Here is a 21,474-nt window from a genome sequence, read left to right as displayed (position 1 = left end):
TTGTTTGAGGACATAAAGTAGACTAAATTATTTTTAATATTTTAATATTTCTACTTAACAGAGAGAGGTCTGTATTATATCTCCATGAGCATATTTTATAATCAGTTATGTTTCATGCTTTTAGTGCTAATTTATTTCACATTGGTGATTCTGAGAGTTTCAATTTACTCTGGAAGTCTATACAACTGACTTTAGCAAAACTGGTAAAATATCTTAGACTTCATTGGGGTTCTTTTATCACAAGTAACAAAAATCAATTTAAACTTGCTTAAACAAAAAATATATTCATTAAATGGCTGCTGAATTATTTTATGCAATCTAATAACAAGAAGCTGGTTTTTCTCTTTAGTAGAGACTAAACACATGCTTAATGCCTGGTGAACTACTTTCTGTATCTTCTCTAACTGCATTTCTCTGTGACCTATGTCATTTTTTTTTTTCTGGTGCCAGACTACTGATTCCTATCCTTACAGAAACTGGAAGAAGATCAGTTCACAGTCATGATTTTATAGCCACTTCCAAAAACTTAGACTAAGCTAAAATAAAATTTCTCAAACCAATTCTAAATTCCAAAGAGAAAGAATTTGGCTAAACCAACCTGGTTTCAAATATCCAGGTATGATTAGGATCCATCCCTTGGATAATGAAGGTGATACTCAGAGAAGAGAAGCTGGTGGAACATCCCAGAAATGTATATTACAATTTTGTTAGAAACAAGTATAAATTTTATTTAATTTTTCCTTAATGTCAATTTGATTAAGTACCAGAGAAAACCACAGATTTTAAAACATAAAATGTATCAGACAATCCTTATTCTTTTGTTAGTAGTCTATAACTTGAGCAGTGGCTTTTTTAAAAAAAAATTATCATTTTGAATATGGTTAGGGTACCTTAGAAAAGAAATGAAAAGTAAATTTTGGATTTGGATTACCTGATAAACTTGTCCTAGTTCTAATATCAATAAAGCAATTTTTAAATAAATGACATTAAGTACACAGTATCTACCATGCAAGGTCCATAAATGTCATTTTTTTTCTGATAAAATACTTAGAATATGAATTATTTAAAGCATGACCTAGAGATGACTAAGTCCAAAACACTTTTATTTATATAAGTAAGTAAAGTGGTGCTCAGGAGGGTGAGTGTCTCATTTAAAATCACAAAAAAGCTACGCAGTGAAACCTCCATTGCGGAGTCATATTTCTCACTCTTAGTCTTGTTGGCTGCTTGTCCTACTTACTAAAAGCAAGTAAACAGATCTTACCTACTGTGGACCACTGGATGAGCCCTTGATGAAAAGAATCTTGAAGGCTTTAAGAATTATCAGTGTAATATTTATCCTCATATTAAATTTAAATGGTCATCTGTTTTACAGGTTCAAGGAGTTTCTGAGAAGTACTGTATAGAGAAGTGTAACTGGAGGTGTGTTCTGTATGTAACGATTGGAGTTGGGGCATCTCAAGATGTCCATGTTTTCAGGTCACTCACAACTCTATACTATTTAGAACTGGGTACACAGCAGTGAGTTCACACTCTGCCCTAATAGCTTTCTAAATCTCAACCAAAATGACTCTTTTCTGTGGAAAATGGCATACTAAGGAAAATATTTCAGAAAACTTATTTTCCGGTTGAATTGTTACAACCCAAGTCCATTTCTTTTCAAGAATAATTTTTTTTTTTGGTATGATTTACCTATTTGTAGTTACCTTTAATTTGGATCATGATGTTTTCTACTATAGTGATTCAATAAAAAGAATGAATGCTGCAGTAATTTTGCTCCTATTTGTAAAAAATGTATCCCCATTCATGCTGGTTTTTTTGAAGCACATGATTTGTGATAGTGTCAATGGTTTCCATTAGCATGTTGACACTAGAGTGGAATTAACACATTGTGATGATCAGGAAGCCTTTTTTTTAAAGATTTATTTTATTTATTTATGCATACAGGAGTATGCATAAATAAAGGCGAGAGGTGTGAGGGGTGAGAGGATTCACCAGAGATAGAGTGGGGAGCAGAATAGGTGGACTGACTGAAATAGACTGCTAAGAGGAACAGTGGACAAGACAGGAGAGGTCTGCTGTGCCATGTGGGTCAGCTCCCTGTCTGGGGATTGAACTCATGCTTCAGTGGCTGCCGATATCTTCATAGTTCTGAGACTTAACCCTTGTGCCACCAGGGATGCCCCCTCAGTAAGCTTTTTTTATTCTGTAACTTCATGCTACTTAGGAGAGTGATTTTGTCAATGAGAACCTTGGATAGAATTAGTTCACTCTGGTACCTTTACTTTTAACAACTCAAATTATTTACAAAAGAATATTTGTGTATACTCATAATGATACAGAGCTGCATAGTGAAGAAAAATACATGAAATTAGGTAATAAGATATTTACTCTTTCTTACTACACTTCTAGGTGCTATTCAATAGACAATTTTCCTTGGTATTATCTATAAGATGCAGAGGTTAAGGTTAAGGAATATCTAAGGTCCTATCTAGTTTTAGGAGTTCATAATTCTATGATAAATATTATTTAGATACATGGATGCAAATCCTAATTTATAAGAAGGTAAAAGCTAATGTCCCATTCTTTTTTGATAATTCAAAATAAATAACTATATATTCAGTTGTCTCCTATTTGTAAATTATCTATATTCTCTCTTAAGTATTCTTCCTCTTGTGGAATTCTAAGAACTTAAGTAAAGATTGTATAGCAAGGACTACTACTGATCCCTAGTATCCTAGAAATTATGATGGATGCTGTGTCCTTTGTGCTTCCTCAGCACATTCAAATTTGTGTTAATATTCTACCCTCAAAGCAAGTAGTTTAGAAGATCAAAATTTTTAATTTTTTTTAATGTTTTGGGGTTACATTTCTGTTCTTCCATATGTGCACATGTTCCACTCAAACAGAAAAGGGGAACATGATGCACTATTTTTAACTAAGAGGAAGGCCACTATTTTAAAGGCGAAAATAAGAGCTGATTCTCAACATTTCACAACAGAGATGATCATCCCCAATTCTCCCCATGCCTGCCTTTAAGACTTGTTTTTTTATGAATGAGTGAATGGGAAAGAAACTAATACCACATGGTGTTTTCAGGTTGAGTGTGAAAAGTGAGGCCAGAATGCAGTCTTGTATTAAGTACTCGGGGCTTTGGAGATAGGAGTTCCAGATGTGGCACCCAATATCCACTTTCTAGTGACGTTCATTAAATCCCCTTATTTCCCTATCCATTCTTTCAATATCTGTAAATCAAGAAGCTGAATTAGGTTTGCTCTAAGCTTACTTTTAACTATAACCATATTGCTTTGCACATGTATATCCACTATGTAAGATGAACAGATTTTGCTTCATGTGGATGTTAAGTATTTAATCCCCAAAGTAGTTTTTTTTAATACTTTACCCATTATTATGTAGAATGTGCTGAGGGAATGTAAATAATTTGAATATTTTAAAGGAAATATTTCCAATGTAAATAATTCAAGTATTTGTTTAAGCAAACTATAGAGAGAAATGCACACTTTCAGGTCTTTTCTCTTTACTGTGTTATTTTCTATCCTTTACAAAGCATTTTAAGTAAAAACTTGCTTTTAAGGTTACCTCCCAAGCAAATAAACTTCTGTGGATAATTACTGAATGGAACATTGCACCTAAAACAAAATAAACAAAAAGCATAATAAAGCCAACAAAATCAAAACTAGAAAACTTCATAAAAAATGAGTTGGACTAATAATTTATAATAAGTGAAAAAGGAAACTTGGGAATTATTTTCACAAGGATGACAAGTAAGCCAAAATTTTTCTCTTTTACAATTTCAATTAAACTGTAACATATACTCATGCAAAAAAGATAGTCCTGAATGTCCTAGAGGCACAAAAGAGGGTGGGCCTACCTAGTTTATTTCTAAATTGTCAGCTATTTTTCCCCCTATTCTTTTAGCAAAATAAACTGTTTTGCTGAATAAGAGGGTTAAGAAAAGGCGTGAATGAGTCACTCCAATTTGTTTCCACATTCTGAACAGTCAATAAAGGAATTTATTGCCTCATTAGGCATTTTGAGTAGATTTCTGGAAACCTGGGTGACGTAAGACAGAAAAGTAACCTAGTAAGATGTTTTAAAACCGGTTGCAGCTGAATTTGTTTTTGAAATTGCACGTTGCCTACTGGACTGGAATGACATAGCAATTTGTTTCAAGACACAGTGCCAGGCAGTGGGCTGGTTTCATGGAGAAAACTGTGTATATTTTCAGCAAGTACTAAAAAAGTACTGTAAATACTGGTGCTAAAAAATACTGTAAGAAGATGAAGGCAAGAGACTAGATGATTGGAAGAGGGCTGTGGTCTCAGCAATGGGATCAAAAGTAAGTTTCCTAGAAATGGAAAGAATGGAAGTTGGATCCTGGACACTGGAAGGTAAGCACAGGCAGCAAAGCACACATAGCTTTCTGCCCTTTTATACCCTTGCCTTTGGATTATCTGAGATTCAGTGCTAAGTTCAAATGTAGATACTTAAAACCAGATCCCCCTCACGCTATGGTAAGTGTCACCACTTTATCTCCAGTTCTGGGCTTCAAAAATTCAAAAATTCTTTCCCCACACTACACTTGTGCACACCTTTCAGAATTAGAAGGAACTTCTCTTTAACTTTTATTCAAATGACTAAAAATTAAATCGGTAGTCGCTAAAGTAATTTTTTAGAACAAAAAAAATGATGTTAAATTTCTTTCAAAATGTAAACAACCAGGAGGTTAGAACTCTTAGAACAAATGATTAATTAATAAAGAGGGCACAATGACTTGCCTGCCTAAACCAACTTGCCTTTCCTGCAGTTAGCAGATAAACACATTAATCATGATCAGTCTGCACTGTATCAAAAGAGAACCTGATAAATGAATCACTACCAACCATAAAACATAGGAGTTTAAGGGAATTTTCCAGATAAAAGGAGTGGAAATGTTTGTTTCACATAGTGTGAAAAATCTGTGTGTGTGTGTGTGTGTGTGTGTGTGTGTGTGAGAGAGAGAGAGAGAGAGAGAGAGAGAGAGAGAGAGAGAGAGAGAGGAGAGAGAGAAATATGAATCCAACTTAACAGATTTGAATTTTCATAAATTTGGAGACAAATGGAGGAACAGGGAAAGATAAAGGTGTTATCTGAACTCTCTTTTCTTCTTGTTAGCCAAACGTAGATTTCTCAGGAGTTTTATGTTATAAAAGATGACAACTTTAGGACAGATCTTGGAATGCAAAAAGAAGGGAGATTTTTTTCACCATCAAATCTTTCAATTCTCCTAACAGACAATGCTCCCACCTAACTGAAAATTTACTACCAATCTCCACTGAATCTGGAGAATAAAATTTGAAAGAGGAAAAATATATACATGACAATCTACTAAGAGGGACACATTGGGAGAACAGGCCTGGATTCTTCTCCAATTTTAATAATCTCTTGGGACACAGTTTCCTCATCTGTAAAATGTGGTGGAATTTGTACTGGATGACTTCAAATCACCCTTGAAGTTTTCAGTTTAAATAATCTGTGAGTCTAACTTGGTGGTCTAGAGGACATTAAAATCTGCAAAAGAAAAAAAAAGAAAAAAGCAAAAAAAACTTGAAGGAAGGAATTAAAAGCAACAAAATGGTCTTTCTTCATTACACCCTTTCTAATTAACATAATAAAAGTTCCAGATCAGGAAGCCTGCCAGATTTAAAATTCTGCTATTTTACATCTATATTCTCTTCTACATCCAATTATTTCTCCCTAGGCAAACATAAGATCACTTCTTTTTAAATAATTATTTGTTAACTCTGATGTTCACTGAGGTTCTTTTAGATACTTGAGTTCAACAAATATTTAATTAATGGCTACTATATTGTGGGCAATGAGTGAGTCAATAGAAAATACGACCATCACCACCATCAACCCCCTGCTCCCAAAGTGACAAAATGATAAATAGTCCTTGGCATAGGTTGCTTCAAGTGTGACTGGTGCAGACCAGTTACTCAACAAACATTTGTGCCCGGATTGATTGAGTAGACTGAAAGAGACAATTAACATATAGTTTTATAAATATGTATAAAGCAGTATTTATATATAATACATGTTTGGCTATGCAGGGAAATAGGAAAAGCTCTGATAGAGAAGTCATAGAAATATTCAGAGAGGAGTTGGCATTTGAGCTGAGTAGGCATTCCAAAAGTACATTTGAAACAAAGGTGACATGCCAGTTTATGGAATGTTTGGGATTGTGGAATATATGTATTATGGAAAGTAATGACAAATTACAGAAAATAATAGTGGAGAGGTGACTAGTGCATAATGTCTAAGACAATTTATAATGTTACCTCAGAAACTTGAACTTCTTATGAGTTATTAAAATTCACACTATGAATTAACGGTTTTTTTTGTTTGTAAGGAAAGGAGATGAGAAATTGTTTCTGGGATTTCAGAACCTTTGAGTGTGCCCAGATGATCTAATTTAGTCATTTAGGAGCTTCTCCAACAGTTTCAATCATGTGCCAACAATCTTGTCAGTGTTTACCTTCTAAAGTAATTTATTTTCAGTAAATAATTTATGAGGTTTAAATGATAGCATTAACCACATTGAGTAGGCCTTTTGAAAGGATAGATCCTCTTCAATTTTGGGAGATTTTGGTATCTCCTGTATCTTTCCCAACCTGTCTTTTCCATTTTCTTTAGTTTTGTGAATAAATATATGGACCCTTCATACTCTAACACAAACCCTGAGGCACAGAGTTATAATCCATTTATAAACTCAAATTAAAAATAAGATTGAGGGCCTTCCCTGTTGGAACAGGTGGTTGAGGGCCGCTCTGTGAAGCTGTCTGCAACCTCTGCAGTGCCGGTTCGATCCCGGCCGACGGGCGAGGGTCCCACATGGCGTGGCAGACCTCTCCTGTCTCGCCCGCTGCTCCCTTCAGCAGTGTATTTCGTCAGTCTGCCTGTTCTGTTTCCCTCTCTGTCTCTGATGAATCCTCTCACCCTCCCGCGCATCTGGCCTGTACCCCAGTTCTTGTATAAAATAAATAAATAAATCTTTAAAAAGTGTAATATTGAGAGCTGTGAAACATTGCCAGTGTAATCTCTGAAACCACATTAAGTTCAGATCTTGGTTTTGCCACTGACTAGTTGTGATTTTGACAAAGTTTCTTGGGCTGTGCAGTAGGTTTTGAGTAATAATGCCACATTCTCTCTTGTGACTATGTTGAAGGCTAAATGAGTTAATAGAGAGTATGGCCTCATGTAGAGTAAGTGTTCCATAAATTGTTTTTGATGTTGCTGTTGTGTAATAGAGGAAGCTCGTAAAATATGCTCCTTCTGATGCTACTTCTTTTTGGAACACTTCTACAAAGAACATACATTTTTCTATTGCCAATATCTCTATTTCAATAAGATTGAACCTAAAAGCACATTCAGATCTCCTCATGTTAAATCACCACTTCTTGTTCTAACTGAATGCCAATGTTTTATCCTACTTTCTGTCCCTTCTATTCTTAAAATGGTAAGTTTTCTCTCTCTACCTGCTTCCTGCCCATGCATTCATTTAAAGGACTTTCTAGCGATGCCTCTTTTAGCAGTTTAAAGAATATCAAGTCATTCCCTGAGCTCAACACACTACCCAATTTGAAAATAAACCTCATTAACACCATTTCATATATATTATTTTTATTGGACTTTATTAATCTTTATGGATCTTCTGTAGATTCTGCTAATATTTATATACTTCTTTTCAATTTGGGAAGCTATTGCCTTCTCTACTATAGCAGATTTCTCTGTCATCAACATTTTCAGTGGTTTCTTTTCAGACCTATTTTTTATTATGTATGAAGTGCATTTTAAAAATGCCTTAAAATGAAAATTCACTGAAAAATGCAATCTATTCTTGATATTAGAGTAAAGTCAGCAGTGATACAGGCTTTTAAAATCAGAGTATAAACACTATAAAAATAAAAAAAAAATTGTTATAATTTTTTTTTGATTATATTGGATTTCCATGGTCAGTTGTTATTGGAACACTATGAGTAATACTGATATTATTTACAATAGTGAGGTATTACAAGACAGTTTTCATCATTTTATGGAATTAATTTTACTCTTTCCTACTCCTGCTTAAGTCCAGGAAATCTTGCATCAGTGCAAGAGAATTGAATTAATATCATAATTGTATTATCTTTATATGTTGTATTCACATGAAATGAGCTTTTGTTATTCTTTAATTTTCTTCAGTGAAAGTAAGTTTTTTTCATCTGCATTTTCAAAAGTGAATAGCATTACAGGATTTGGTCAATCCCAGATATGTTTGTTACAATTTGTTCTGAATACAAAAATTATTTTTCCTCCAGCCCCTGGGTTAGTTAAATCATCATTTGAAACAGAGTTGCAAGACTAACATATGGGGGATGGGAAAATAGATGTGTCATACACTGAAAACAGAAAGATCCTGTTACCTTAAATAGGGTAAAATTGTGAAAGGAGAAAAGAATAAGTAAAATAGAATGTCTGGAGGCCCTTTTTAGACTTTGTAACTCTTTGTCTAGAAAAATCTTTCAGGTAAATAAAAAATGTTCTTACAGTAATAAGTATAATACACACACACACACACACACACACACACATATATATATATAACTTATGGTTATTACAAAGAGCTTTTCTTGTGTCTGAAGAATCTCATAGAACTTCATAAAAAATCCATTACAGTGTTCTTAGTGATCCCCTCTGCTTCCCAAACCATAGTCATTTTATGCAGTATTAGACTGAAAATGTGCATTTTTATTTTATGCCCGGTACAAATTTTGCATGTTTACAAATAATATCTTGAGAAGATTTTGGTTGCCTTATTGGCCATTTGTTAAAATCACTATATAATATTTTTTTTGAGCAAAATATAGTAATGCCATTTAGGAAATGTCTGATATGAAAAAATTAAAATCTGAATGATAATTAGATTTTTATTTGCAATGATGTGAAAAAACATTTACAATAGAAAAAGCTTCATTGTTAGAATATTAATAAGTGAGTGTGATAAGAACGGCAATACTTACTCTGAAGAAGTGGGTTTTTTGTCCTACTCAAAAGGTTTCATTGGTTTCCCAAGATGGCTTCCTTCTTCCACTTGTAATCCATGGTTCTGTCCTGAACCTTCCACTTTTACTTCTTTTATATGTGATTACTTTTTCACATAAATCCTAACTCTATTCAGCCTCATCTTTCCAATTATATGTGTTCCACCCATGATTTATTTCACTTATACTTTTACTTTTGTGTACACACCATTTATTTTCTCCAAACACCTTTTATATTGCTCCATTTTTTTCTTGTGCTAAAGGTCCATTAAAATGCTATTACTTCTCTATAAAATGATGTTTGAATATGTAAGTCTTCTTTTCTTTCAAATAAGATAACACATTTGTCTCTTGAAATGACTGATATATCTGTATGTTGAGTTGAAAAGGAATGTATATCTGATGAATGACAATAGGTTTCTAGAGATATTGCTCAGGTTTCTAGATCTTATCTCTTATTTAACTCCCATAGCAGCCCAGGGTTGAGGAACTATCATGTTTGTTACACAGGTAGAGAATCTATGACTGGTGAATTTAAGTTAGTATCCCAAAGTCTTTCCAGTAGAAAATAATGAACTATAGATTACATCTATCCCCCTTTTGCTCCAAAATGTGTTTTTTTGCACTCAGTTTTCTCTATATGTACATCTATTTCATTTTCCCTGTCTTTTTGCCAGCAAGGAATGGGTCATGGTAATTTTTATGCTTTTAGATAGCTGTCACGCAGTTCACTACATAATGGGCCGTAATTATGCATTTATGTGCCTGTATAATTCAGGTGCAATGTTCTCCTTTACAATGTTTTTCCATTTTTATGTATTTAAAATGATGTATATATTCATAATTGGAAATTGTGAATTTTTCCTATAAGCAAAATATTAATGAATGTAAATATGAGTTACTGTGAATCATAATTTACAATAATAGAAATTATTAGCCATATCAATAATGAAGGCATTTTTAGAAAGGCTTGCTATATTTTCAAGTTGGTCATGAACATAAAAGAGTTATGTGTCTCAAGTTGAATTTTTATGTGATGCATTTTATTCTGTGCATGGTTGATACTTCCTAGTTTATACAGTTTTATGTTTTCCTAAAATTGAAGACTTTTTTTTTCAGACCACTTGAGTATTCACTGGGGAAAATATCTTCAAAAAATAAACTTTGAGCTTAGCTTAAGAGAGTCAATGTTTAATATATTATCTCAGATTTGGTATCACTTAGAAAGCAATCCAGTTTTTAAAAAAATTAAATGAAATAACATGGCTGAAGCTAATTTCCACCCTCACTCTATTCCTGTGTAGCATAAGCAGATTACAAAAGAGGTCTACTAAGCCCATAAATACAGAGGTAACTTGCAGAATTACTGATAAGCACATCAGAAGGTACTCTGCAAATAGTGTCTATCTATTGTTTATCATTTTATTCTAAGCCAAGCCCCTAAGTACTGAAAGAAAAAAATAAAAGCTTTAGATGATTGGATAATATTTCTTCACAAGGTCAGCATAAATCTCTTAAAATGCATTATGAGACAAACAGAAGCCTCTAATACTATGCTAAATAAAAAAAAAAAAAAGATGCTGGTTCTTTTGTCAACCCTCACATTAGATTTAGGTGCAAGCTGTAGGAAATTAAAACTTAAAATAGAAGACCTGGTTCTTGATCTCGGAGGATTTGTGCTGTAGCATAGGATTGACTTAGACTGTAACACACACAGAATCTCCAGTTAGTAGGAGGTAAACTAGAGAGAGGCACAAGTGATTTCCTAGAGGCTGCTGTGGTCTTCATAATCAGAGAGATTGTTACCAGTGACTGCAATTTGAGAGGTGCGAAGCAGGTGACACCACAATTTGAATAAAAGGAAAGTAGCAAATCACATTACATATCCTGGAGTCACTATCTTTATGAATAAGGACTATGATAATTGCCCCCTGTTGGGTCCACCTCTGTCTGCACCTTCTTAGAGCAATGAAGTATGAACACATTTTTAAAGATTATATTTTTTTTTTTGTTGCGGTCACGTGGGTTTACAACACTATGTGATTTAGGGTTATAGGTGCACACCTCTTTTGATGTATGTTCCTGGGATTTAATGAACTGGCAGAAATAGTTCTAACATCTCATCTTAGATCAAACACCTGTAAAGCCTGTTAAAGCTGTAGATGGTGATGCATCCTTCCAAAAGTAGGTTTTTGTAATAACGACCAGAGAAATACAACATTCACCTAATGACTCATTCTGCTATTGCTCTATGAAGCAAAAATAATGCAATGATCATGATATACTATTTTTTTAAAGAAATATTTATTTATTCATACAAGAACCGGGGTACAGGCCAGATGTGCGGGAGGGTGAGAGGAGTCACCAGAGACAGAGGGGGGAACAGAACAGGCAGACAGATGAAAGACACTGCTGAGGGGAGCAGCAGGCAAGACAGGAGAGGTCTGCTTCACCATGTGGGATTCTCACCGGCCGGCTGGTATGGAACCCACACTGCAGAGGCTGCGGACTGCTTCACAGCGCGGTGCTGTGCCACCAGGGAGGCCTAGTACTTTTTATGCCTCTGAGTAGATATTTCCATTCTCCTCCCAAAAGGGACAGAGGAACATAGACAACATAAAATGGGAATGATTCTATACTTGTAAGGATAGAATGAGTGAATGCATATAAAATACTCACAATAGTATCTGGTCCATAGTGACTATAGAAGTGTTTGTTATTGCTTCTCTTATTGCTGTGATAGGTATTTCATTGTGCGAGATGCAGTGACTTCCTGATTCTTCTTTGACTCTCCAGGGTACTTTCTAAATTTTGTTGGTCTTAGGGAATTTTTGTCTTCTTGATCTCTTTCCTTCCTTAAAATAATGTAAACATTGTATTTTATAACTATAGCTATAAATATGAACATTTAATTTTGACCTGAAAAAAGAAAGAAAATCAAGTTGCAAGTGGCTTAAGTAAGATATGTTTGAAGGAAACTTCAAGATGATTAAAATGAAAGCTTTGTTCAAATTCCAAAATCTTGTATTTTTATTTCTCTTTTTCTTATGTTGCATTTACCAATTTATTTCTTCTTCTTCTTCTTCTTTTACTAGTCCAGACTACCGTGTTTTAATATCTTTTACAACAATATTTGTTGTAAGATGTAACCTTTGAATTCTTGGACACAAGTGACCCATTCCTTTGAGGGTCTGAACACTCAATGGGATACACTGATCTTAGTTAACAGTTAAAATGGTTGATCACAGTGCTCACTGTGAAACTTCATCCTATCAAACTGTCTTAATAGCATCAAAACCTTTAGCTCCTTGAGTGTTATGGTTCACTTCCACACATAGTCCAGCTGTGACTGAACAGCTGGACTTCTCATTTCTTTCATGGTGAATAGAAATATTCTCAGAAATTTTTTTTTTTCCTTCGTGCTACCAAGATTTTGGCCTGCTTTTTTATTGGTCATTTCCTAAAGGAATTGGAGTATTTGACCATTTGAAACCACTCTTCTGAGGACCAATCTGAAAATGATCTGAGACCTCTCCTTTGATTATCAGTAAGGATCACCTTTGGAGGAATTGACGATGAGGCCAGATTGAAACAGGAATCTGTTGGGTTCCCTGTTGCAAGTTTTAAATCATACACCCACATGGCCATATCCAACAGAGGTGACCTGAATATTCTTCTTTGATGTCGCATACCATAAATTCCCATAGTGGGTCAGGAACAAAGAGGGTATTTTAAAGGTTTTTTTTCGAACTTTGCCTTAGCAGATACTGACTGATTGTGTCTAAGGATCATGCTCCTGATTTTAGAATCATAACATCAGTAGGGCTGAGATGCTTGTAGAGCCATAAAGTAACTTTGATTTCTCTTGAGTGGTCAAAACAAGGCCTGTGTAATATTTTTTCAAAGCATGGTTCACAAAGCACAGAGTTCGAGAGCATTTTGTTTTCATTATGATTGTGTCAATGAAAGCAGTTGTGCTTCCGGATGTCTTACTGAGATGGCCTTTTTGGTAATTTTAGGCCACTTTCCCAAGGATACTGAATGTGGCTTGACCCTTATTCCTGAGGAAATAAGTAGGACTTGGCCTGACCTGTTGTGGATAATGTATTTTCTCTTAAGAATGGCAGGAGGAAAAACATCGGGTTAGGATGCTCTCCAGAAATAATAATTGAGAATCTCATCCTGTTTTGTAAATTTTTACTTTGCTCTGTGTGTTTGGTGGGAGTATGATTTTTAAAGGGCCCTTTAAACTCTGAACGATATTATTTTGCTTTGAATTAGTTTTAGAGTTAAGGAAGATACATAAGTCCTTATTTTAGAAAATTTTTATTGAAGTAACATTGGTTTGTAACATCATATGTTTGTTTATAAAAGCAACATTAGTCTACCTAGAGAAAGTTTTTAAATGAATGCTAATTCTGAATTTACCAGTTAATGTATTTCTCTTCATCTGTTTTATTTAGATCACCCATGGTGATGTGAAGATGAAAAGCAATATTGCAAACCAGTTCTTCACTTGAAGAAAATTTACCATCCTGGAAAACAGGTATAACTAACATAGATAACATTAAGAATGCATAGTCCCTTTATAAAAGAAACTATTTACCATACTTGATTTATAGAATTCTCCAGGAAACTATTTTATGATTTATTTGTCATGATGAACAGAAATATTCTCAGAAATTCTTTTTTCTTTTTGAGAAAATAAGGTTTAAATGTTAAAAGTTAAAAATCTAAATAAATAAAACCTGAGGTATCACTGAAGAAAGGCAATTACTTTAAAACTTCTTTAATAGTTTTTTCTTTCTTTGTTTTTAATGTGCTATGGCTTTCTCATTATTCCCCAACTTGGATGTTGCTAAACTTTATTATTATAGATGAAGATTTAGATTTTTTTTTAAATTCTTTACTCTTTCAGAGAGTATAGTATCACTATTTTAGTTTAAATCCATATCTGCATTTTTATTTTTTTTCCAAATTATGGTTCTTTATTACTTTAAATCTAAAAATGAACACATAAGTTTGATATTATAAATGAGGAGATTGAAATTTAGGGGTAGCAGAATGTAAAAGAATAAACAATTGTTATGGGAGTTTAATTGGTCTCCTTTTATGCATCTTTAATTTTTAAGATTATACAAATAGTATTTACTTTTGAACCTAATGATATTATTCTTTTTTATTATATAGAATTTTTGGTTTTAATTTACTTAGTGCCAATAATTAATTTATTTTTCTTTTTACCTAGTTTTGCCTCCTTCCTAACTTTCCTCCCTCTTTCTGTTCCTATTCCTTTCTTTCTTTCTTTGTTAAGTTTCCCCCAAAATTCCAAAATCTATATAAGATGCTTTTCTATACAAATTTCAGCAATAACAAGTTGGTCAGATAATCTCCCAATTCTTTTCCTTTTTTTTTTCCTTGAAAAGTTCCTTCCCGCAACTTCTCTTCTTCCTTTTTATTTTGTCTGTCATTTCTCTAAAACAGCCTATAAAAAGATACAATTCAGGATCTTGAAGGCTGGTAACCTGGAATTTTGCTTTTAATTTTGTGATGTTGTAGCCTCTGTTATTCAGTAAATTATCCTTTAATTTGACTTTCTCTTTTTTAAGGTGTCCATGTCCTGGTAAAATTTTGGAAAAGGTTCTACAGGTGACATTTTACAAACTTTCATGTTGGGAAATATTTTTATTGTTCTTGATACTTGAACCAGTCGTTGTTGGGAATAGAATTATAGATTTAAAATAATTTTCACCTAGAATTTTAGTAGCATTTTCTTATTTTCACACAGCTTCCAATGTTGTCTTTGAGATGAGCAATATCATTTTGATTTTGATCTTTTGTAAATCATCTGCCTAATAAGCTTTTGATCTTCTCTATATCTGGTATTATAGATTTTATCAGAATGTTTTCTTCATCCTTTGTCTTGGGGCACTGAATTGAGTTTTTCTATCTGGAAATTTGTATAGATAATTTTGAGGAATCCTTTTATTGCATCTATATAAATTTAAAAGCATTTTCTCAAATCTCCATTTCTAGAATTACCATTCCTGAAGTGGTCAATTATTTCCGTTGTCCATCTACTTAAAATTTTTTCCTTCATTTCCACTATATGTTTGTATTTTTCCATTTACTTTGTTATATTTCCACACTTCTAATACTTTTTTCACTTTCAATGCTCATGTGTTAAATTTATATGAATCCTTCTTATTCTCAGCTTGCTTTTCCCTCTTTTTGAAATTGCATTTTATCTTTTTTTTAACCAAGCGATATCATGTCTCATGTGGAAAAAATATTCTTTCCTTGAGATTTTATTCTTTTCATTGTATATTCTCTATTTCTCTGACTTCTTTCATTCCATTCACTATTTTTTTCTATTTTTTACTTCATATGTTCCCAATGATGATCCTCACATTTTCAACCATTTTTTTGAAGGCCACACTAATAGTATAATGAGGATTCCTGTGCATGAGTGATGCTTTTCAGCAGATTGGCTTCACTTCTGACCTATTGTGTTGACAGTTGACCTTTTTGTTGTTGGGCACAAAATAGTAATATCTACATCTGAGGTTATTTTTCTCTGTACTACTTACTTACTAAAGAAAAAGATCCCTTATCTCCTGTTGGGGGCATAACACACTGGGATGAGCATAACACACTAGGATTTAGCTTGGAAACCTTCATGTAACCTCTCCGCTTGTGGTACCATGTCCCTTTGCTGCCTTTGTGTTAAAGATTGGGCCCATTCTGGTCTGTTTCTCCAGGTGTGGTTTCTTTTCTGTATAGGTGGGAAGGGTTACTCCCCTGACTCTTTTATAGCGGATCCTAGGTAGATGTCTAACTATTCTTCTTATAATCTTTCAAACAACATGTGTTCATCTCATGGCCTCAACCCCACTTTTGACAATACCTGGTGTTTCTATGCTTGACCATTCCTTGGAGCTTACTAAGTGGGTATGCTTGCTTACTTTTAATTGTAATTTTCTATTTACATTTATATTGTCTTTCTTCTACTCTCTTCTACTCTGCCAAGTTAAATGCCACTGTTTCACCCTTTTATTGCCTTTATATATTATGGTTTAGAATTATGAAAGTCTTCTATTTTTATTTTCATTTTCATTTTTTATTTTTTTAAATTTATTTATGCATACAAGAGCTGGGGTATAGGCCAGAGATGTGGGGGGTGGGGATGAGAAGTTTCACCAGAGACAGAGTGGGGAGTAGACCAGGCAGACTGACTGAAATACACTGGTGAGGGGAGCAGCGGGCGAGTCAGGAGAGGTCTGCTGCACCATGTGAGTCACCTCCCTGGCCTGGGATTGAATTAGTGCTGTAGTAGTTGCGGATTGCTTCAATCCCTTGCACCACCATGGAGACCCTCTTCTATTTTTAGAAAATTGAGAATTTTAAGGGGAGTAGATGATCCTAGCTTATCCAGGTGGGTCTTTAGTGCCATTTTCAAGTGTCCTTGTAAGAGAGAGGCAGAGGGAATTTTGACACAGAGAAACTGGTATGAAGGTAGAGGCAATGATTAGAATGATGTGACTATAAACCAGGGGAATGTGAAGAAATATGGAGCCACCAAGAAAACTCAAAACAAATTCTTGTACAGAGCCTCCAGAGAGAGAGTATTGCCCTGCCAATAAGATTTTTTTTTAGCCCAGTAAAATTGATTTTGAACTCTGGCCTCTAGAACTCTAAGAGAATGATAATTTTGATGTTTCAAACCAACTGTTGGTATTTGTTTTGGTAGCTGCAAAAATGAACATAGAGTTTCTTTTTTCTTCTTCATCATTTGTGATGATTTTTGAAGGAAGAAAGAAGTAGAAGTTTATTTATTTAAGCTTCTTAAAGCTGGAATCCTTTAATTCTTTGATTTAGGATACTTTTATCTCTTATAATTTTGTCCCTGCTGTAGGAATATGCTCACTTTCAGAAGTATCAGTGCTTTCCCAGACATGGATTTTTCAATAGTGTCTTCATTTATTTCTCTCCTCTTCTTGTTACCTACTGTCTCCTGTCACATGGGTCTTAATCTTTCTCTCCTTTTCCTTTCTTCTCTATTGCCAACAATCTATTTATTACCTACTTAGGGTTAGGTATTGTGATAATATTTAGCAGTATATAAACACCTAAAGCAGTTTCACTGCCTTCCATGGACTTACCATCTTTTTGGCATAGAAAAGGAACAAAATAACATTTGATTAGTGCAAATCATAAAACCAAAAACAGAAATAAAATTCAACAACTAAATTATGATACTACAAGTTCTATGTTAGATGTAGGAATAAACTGGTGTGGTCTTATAGAACATATAGTGAATAGTTCTGCTTGACAGAGGCAGAGAATTTATTAAGTAAAACTTGAGTAGGAATGAACTGGAATCTTAGGAAGAATGACTGAGGGGGATGCTGTTTTATGGAAAGGAAATGTTGCTGCAGAAGGCACACACATGTCAAAGAGCATGGCTTGCTTGTACAATGTGCTTGGGCCATAAATTAAGGGTTGGAGAATTTAAGGTCATGAGACAGTAAAGAATGAAGTGAGTTCATGTTGAATATTTTTTTCTATTTTTTGAAGATTTATATATTTATGCATACAAGAGCTGGGGTACAGGGCAGAGATGTGGGTGGTAAGAGGATTCACCAGAGACAGAGTAGGGAACAGAATAGGCAGACTGTCCAAAACACACTGCTGAGGGGAGCGGCGGGCGAGACAGGAGAGGTCTGCTGCACAACATGGGTTGCTCCCTGGCTGGCCAGGGATTGAACTCATGCTGTAGAGACTGCAGAGTGCCTCATAGTGTGTTGCTTAACCCCTTATGCCACCAGGGAGGTCCTAGTTGAATATTTTTGCCATGTTAAGGAGTTGATATTTTTATTCTGAAAAAGGGGGAAATTGAGGCTTCAAGCAGGAAATTGAGATTGTTCATTAGGAAGAAAATTCTGGAAGCATTTTGATTATTCTATAGATGAAGAGAAGCTGGGAGATCAGTTAAGAGAGTGTTGTAAGAGCAGAGAAAGTGAGCAATAGGTGATAATAATCTGAGTCAAAGCATAGGCAAGAAGACCAAGATAAGAGAATGGAATGAAGAGAGTTCTGAAACAAAATTGGCAGTGATGGAATTTCTACCAATAAGTGGGAAGGATAAGTGAAATGCTGGTAGTCACAGAGTGGAGGTGGACCCTGGGGAGGAGGACCCCATTAGGTCTCAGAAGGAACAAAAATGGTAACAGCTGAATCTTAAAAGAAAGAAGGAATGAGTCACTTGGAAAAAGAAGAGGAGCAGCAAAATGAAGCACGGTAGCAAGCCTTCCTAAACACAGGAGATCATCTGAGGAAAGGCATGGATGTGAGAAACAGATTGCCTACTGAATCAGTTCAAAGTGGCTTGCAATTGCTGGTGTAGAAAATCTAGTGGGATATGAAGGGTAATTCAATGAAAACCTCTGGTTAACTTTTCCTCCCTCCCCTAAATGTTCATTCTTGCATTTATATCAATATCCTATAACTGTCTCTCTCTCTAGACTATGATACTATCTGTCAGGACAGCTCCAATTTCATGTTCTTGGGAGAAATTTATATAAACTTGCGTCCTACTGTTTTTATCCACTTATAACACACTGCTTATTTATTCAACACATATTCTACTCTCTATGGCTTCCTTTGGAATCTGCACACTAACATGTTCACTTGTTTGACAAGTGTTAAAGTAAAAAGACAACACCTCATAGCAGGTCTTCAAAGTTCTCTGTGGGTACAAGTATCCTGACACCTTTGACTATTTTTTTAAAGATTTATTTATTTATTTACACAAGAACCGGGGTACAGGCCAGATGCATGGGTGGGTGAGAGGATTCACCAGAGACAGAGTGGGGAACAGAACAGGCAGACTGACAAAATACACTGCTGAGGGGAGCAGCCGGAGACAGAAGAGGTCGCCACGCCATGTGGGACCTTCGCGGGCCGGCCTGCCGGGATCCACAGACCTGGCGCTGCAGAGGCTGAGGACAGCTTCATGGCACTGTGCTCAACCGCTGCACCACCAGGGGAGGTCCACATTTGACTATTTCTTGAGCTTTGTTTTCAAAAAGGAGAGGGATCAGGGAAAGAGCAAACTTTGTAACATATCTGTATAATGTAGTCCAGTGTGCTTTATCTCAGAAATCTATATAGCTTTTGAGCATATGCCATAGTTAAAATCAATTTCCTTTTGTTAAAAGCAAAGTTAATTAATATAGCTAAGAATTGGGGACCAAATGACAGATATGACAATTTCCCAACCTAATTAAATCGCAGTTCAGATCTGCAAAACAGCATTTTATTGAAGATTTTAGAACTGAAGTCACAGAACTTTATTTGCCTTTGTATTCAGTAGCTCTCCATATCCTCTTCTTATTGGAGGCTTAAATCTGGCCATTTGGATATCGATTCCAAGAGCTCAAAAAAGTTCTGTGTGGCCTAAGATTTGTTCTTTAGGACTACCTAACTTTAATAACTGTGGACAACCAGAGTTTCAGGTACAGTATCGCAAGTGTTTGTAAGCCAGTGTTTTTAGAGTACTAACTTGTACTTGACACCCTTCATCCTAGCAGAAGTCTCCGTGGATGATATCTTCTGACCCATAATTTCTCCAGAATGTTCCTAAATATCCTAATCTAAACCTTCTAATGGTTATACAGAAGTGAATAGAATCTTCACATATACTGTTTTATTTTTGGTAAGCATTTCTTCCAGAACAGTATTTCACCCTTATTTGATTAGTATCTTGGTACTGTAGTCTTCAAGGAGATTTTTGGAATTAAAAGGTCTATAGGGACCTTGGTGGTGGTGGTGGGGGGGAGGTGCTGACGTTTCCACATTCCTCAATCTATAAGTATGTGGTGTGTTCATTTGTATTTGTTCAGAAAACACTGGTTTGTCCCAGTGACATTCTCTGTAGTGCTAGATAGAGTTTCTAAATGCTTGTTCTTGCCTGAACCTTGCTATCTACATGACCCTTAATATACCAGAGCATATTCTCATAATGTTTCTAATTTCTTTCCCTTTCTTGAATGTATTACTAGATCTTCCTATATCTGTTTCTGGGACCCAGAGAAATTTAGCTGCCAACAGCTACAGCAATGACTAGATCAGATGGGACCCATTGACTATGAGGGTGTGTGGGGACTACTCATTATCCCATGTGTGACCAAAGGCAAATGTGGCAAAAATATTCCAATTTAGCTATGGTCTCTCTGAAGATCCCCGACTAAGGAGATCAACACTAGCCTCTTTTACAGTTTCACATGGGATCAGCTTTACCTCATGCTATAGAAGAAACTCAACTTATGCAATTAGTCCCAAGCTGTGACTTTTCTCTTTTGCTTGCAATTTGAAAATTTCTTTATTTTCTTTGATCTTAAATAAACTCATAATTTTCAACCACTCTAGTTTTATCAGTCCCGTCTGCAATCATCGTCACTCCCACTAGATTATTTTGTGTATTTTTTCCTGAAGACTACTTTTTTTTGATATAGTAAGACATGCCATAATCATTTACACATATACATTTCATTTTTGTTTTTTCAGGAGCCACATTTACTCTTCCTTCTTAATTCCCATTCTAATCATTTATTTCTTTTTTCAGTAACCCTGTTTTCTATACCTTTCTTATTAATTTTTATTTCTAATCTGCAAATTCTACTTCCTTTACTCATTTTATTGATTGCTTTAATAAGATGTTTAAATGATAACACCCAGGATCTTATTCTTATATATTTATTAACTCTTGCCATTCCCAGCAACATGGATGGAGCTAGAAGGGATTATGCTCAGTAAAATAAGTCAGAAGGAAAAAGAAAAAAATGTCAAATAATTTTACTTATAGGAGGAATGTAGGGGAACCAAGTAAGGGATCAGGAAAACATAATAACAATAATAATAATAATATGTAAAAAATTAGCAAGCAACTATAAATCAGAGACATTCTGCAGTGGAGGAGGAGGCAGAGGGATCAAAACAGGAGGGAAGAACTCGTGGAACTATGGTGATGGTGTATAAGTGAGTTGGTGGTGGGAATTTTATGGGGACTACACCTAAGAGGAGAAAGCAAACATTGTCCAAAAATGAACAATGATGTATACACACACACACAAATTAAAAAAACAAACAAACAGTAAGAACCTTTGAACTGGGTGCTTTGGGCAAAACTGTACTCTTATTCCTCAGCCTGATAGATGTTGTTTTTGAGTTTTGAGTTACACTACTTTATTCAGTTTTCACTTTACATTGATGACTCATTTGTGAAGAGTTCTCTTTGTTTTCTTGAATTTCTTTCTTTCCTTCTCTTTTTCATTTTTTAAGCAACCTCATTCAATTCCCTGCTTGCTCACTCATTTTGCTGTACACACTC

The 21,474-nt window shown here is 34.8% G+C and overlaps 1 long non-coding RNA gene across 8 annotated transcripts in view; it reads left to right on the top strand.

Annotated features, from left to right (window-relative positions):
* Positions 1-21,474, top strand: part of LOC119257267 (uncharacterized) — a 422,247-nt gene that overhangs the window by 54,141 nt on the left and 346,632 nt on the right. For all 8 annotated transcript variants that reach the window (XR_008553798.1, XR_008553802.1, XR_008553795.1 and 5 more), the window contains exon 3: positions 13,547-13,629. This is a non-coding gene — a long non-coding RNA (uncharacterized LOC119257267). The remainder of the gene's footprint in view (positions 1-13,546; positions 13,630-21,474) is intronic.

The sequence above is a fragment of the Talpa occidentalis genome, unplaced genomic scaffold (assembly GCF_014898055.3).
Source record: "Talpa occidentalis isolate TD23 unplaced genomic scaffold, MPIMG_talOcc4v2.1 talOcc4.4, whole genome shotgun sequence".
In the NCBI taxonomy this organism is placed as follows: Eukaryota; Metazoa; Chordata; class Mammalia; order Eulipotyphla; family Talpidae; genus Talpa; species Talpa occidentalis.
This window is presented reverse-complemented; position numbering and strand designations above follow the sequence as displayed.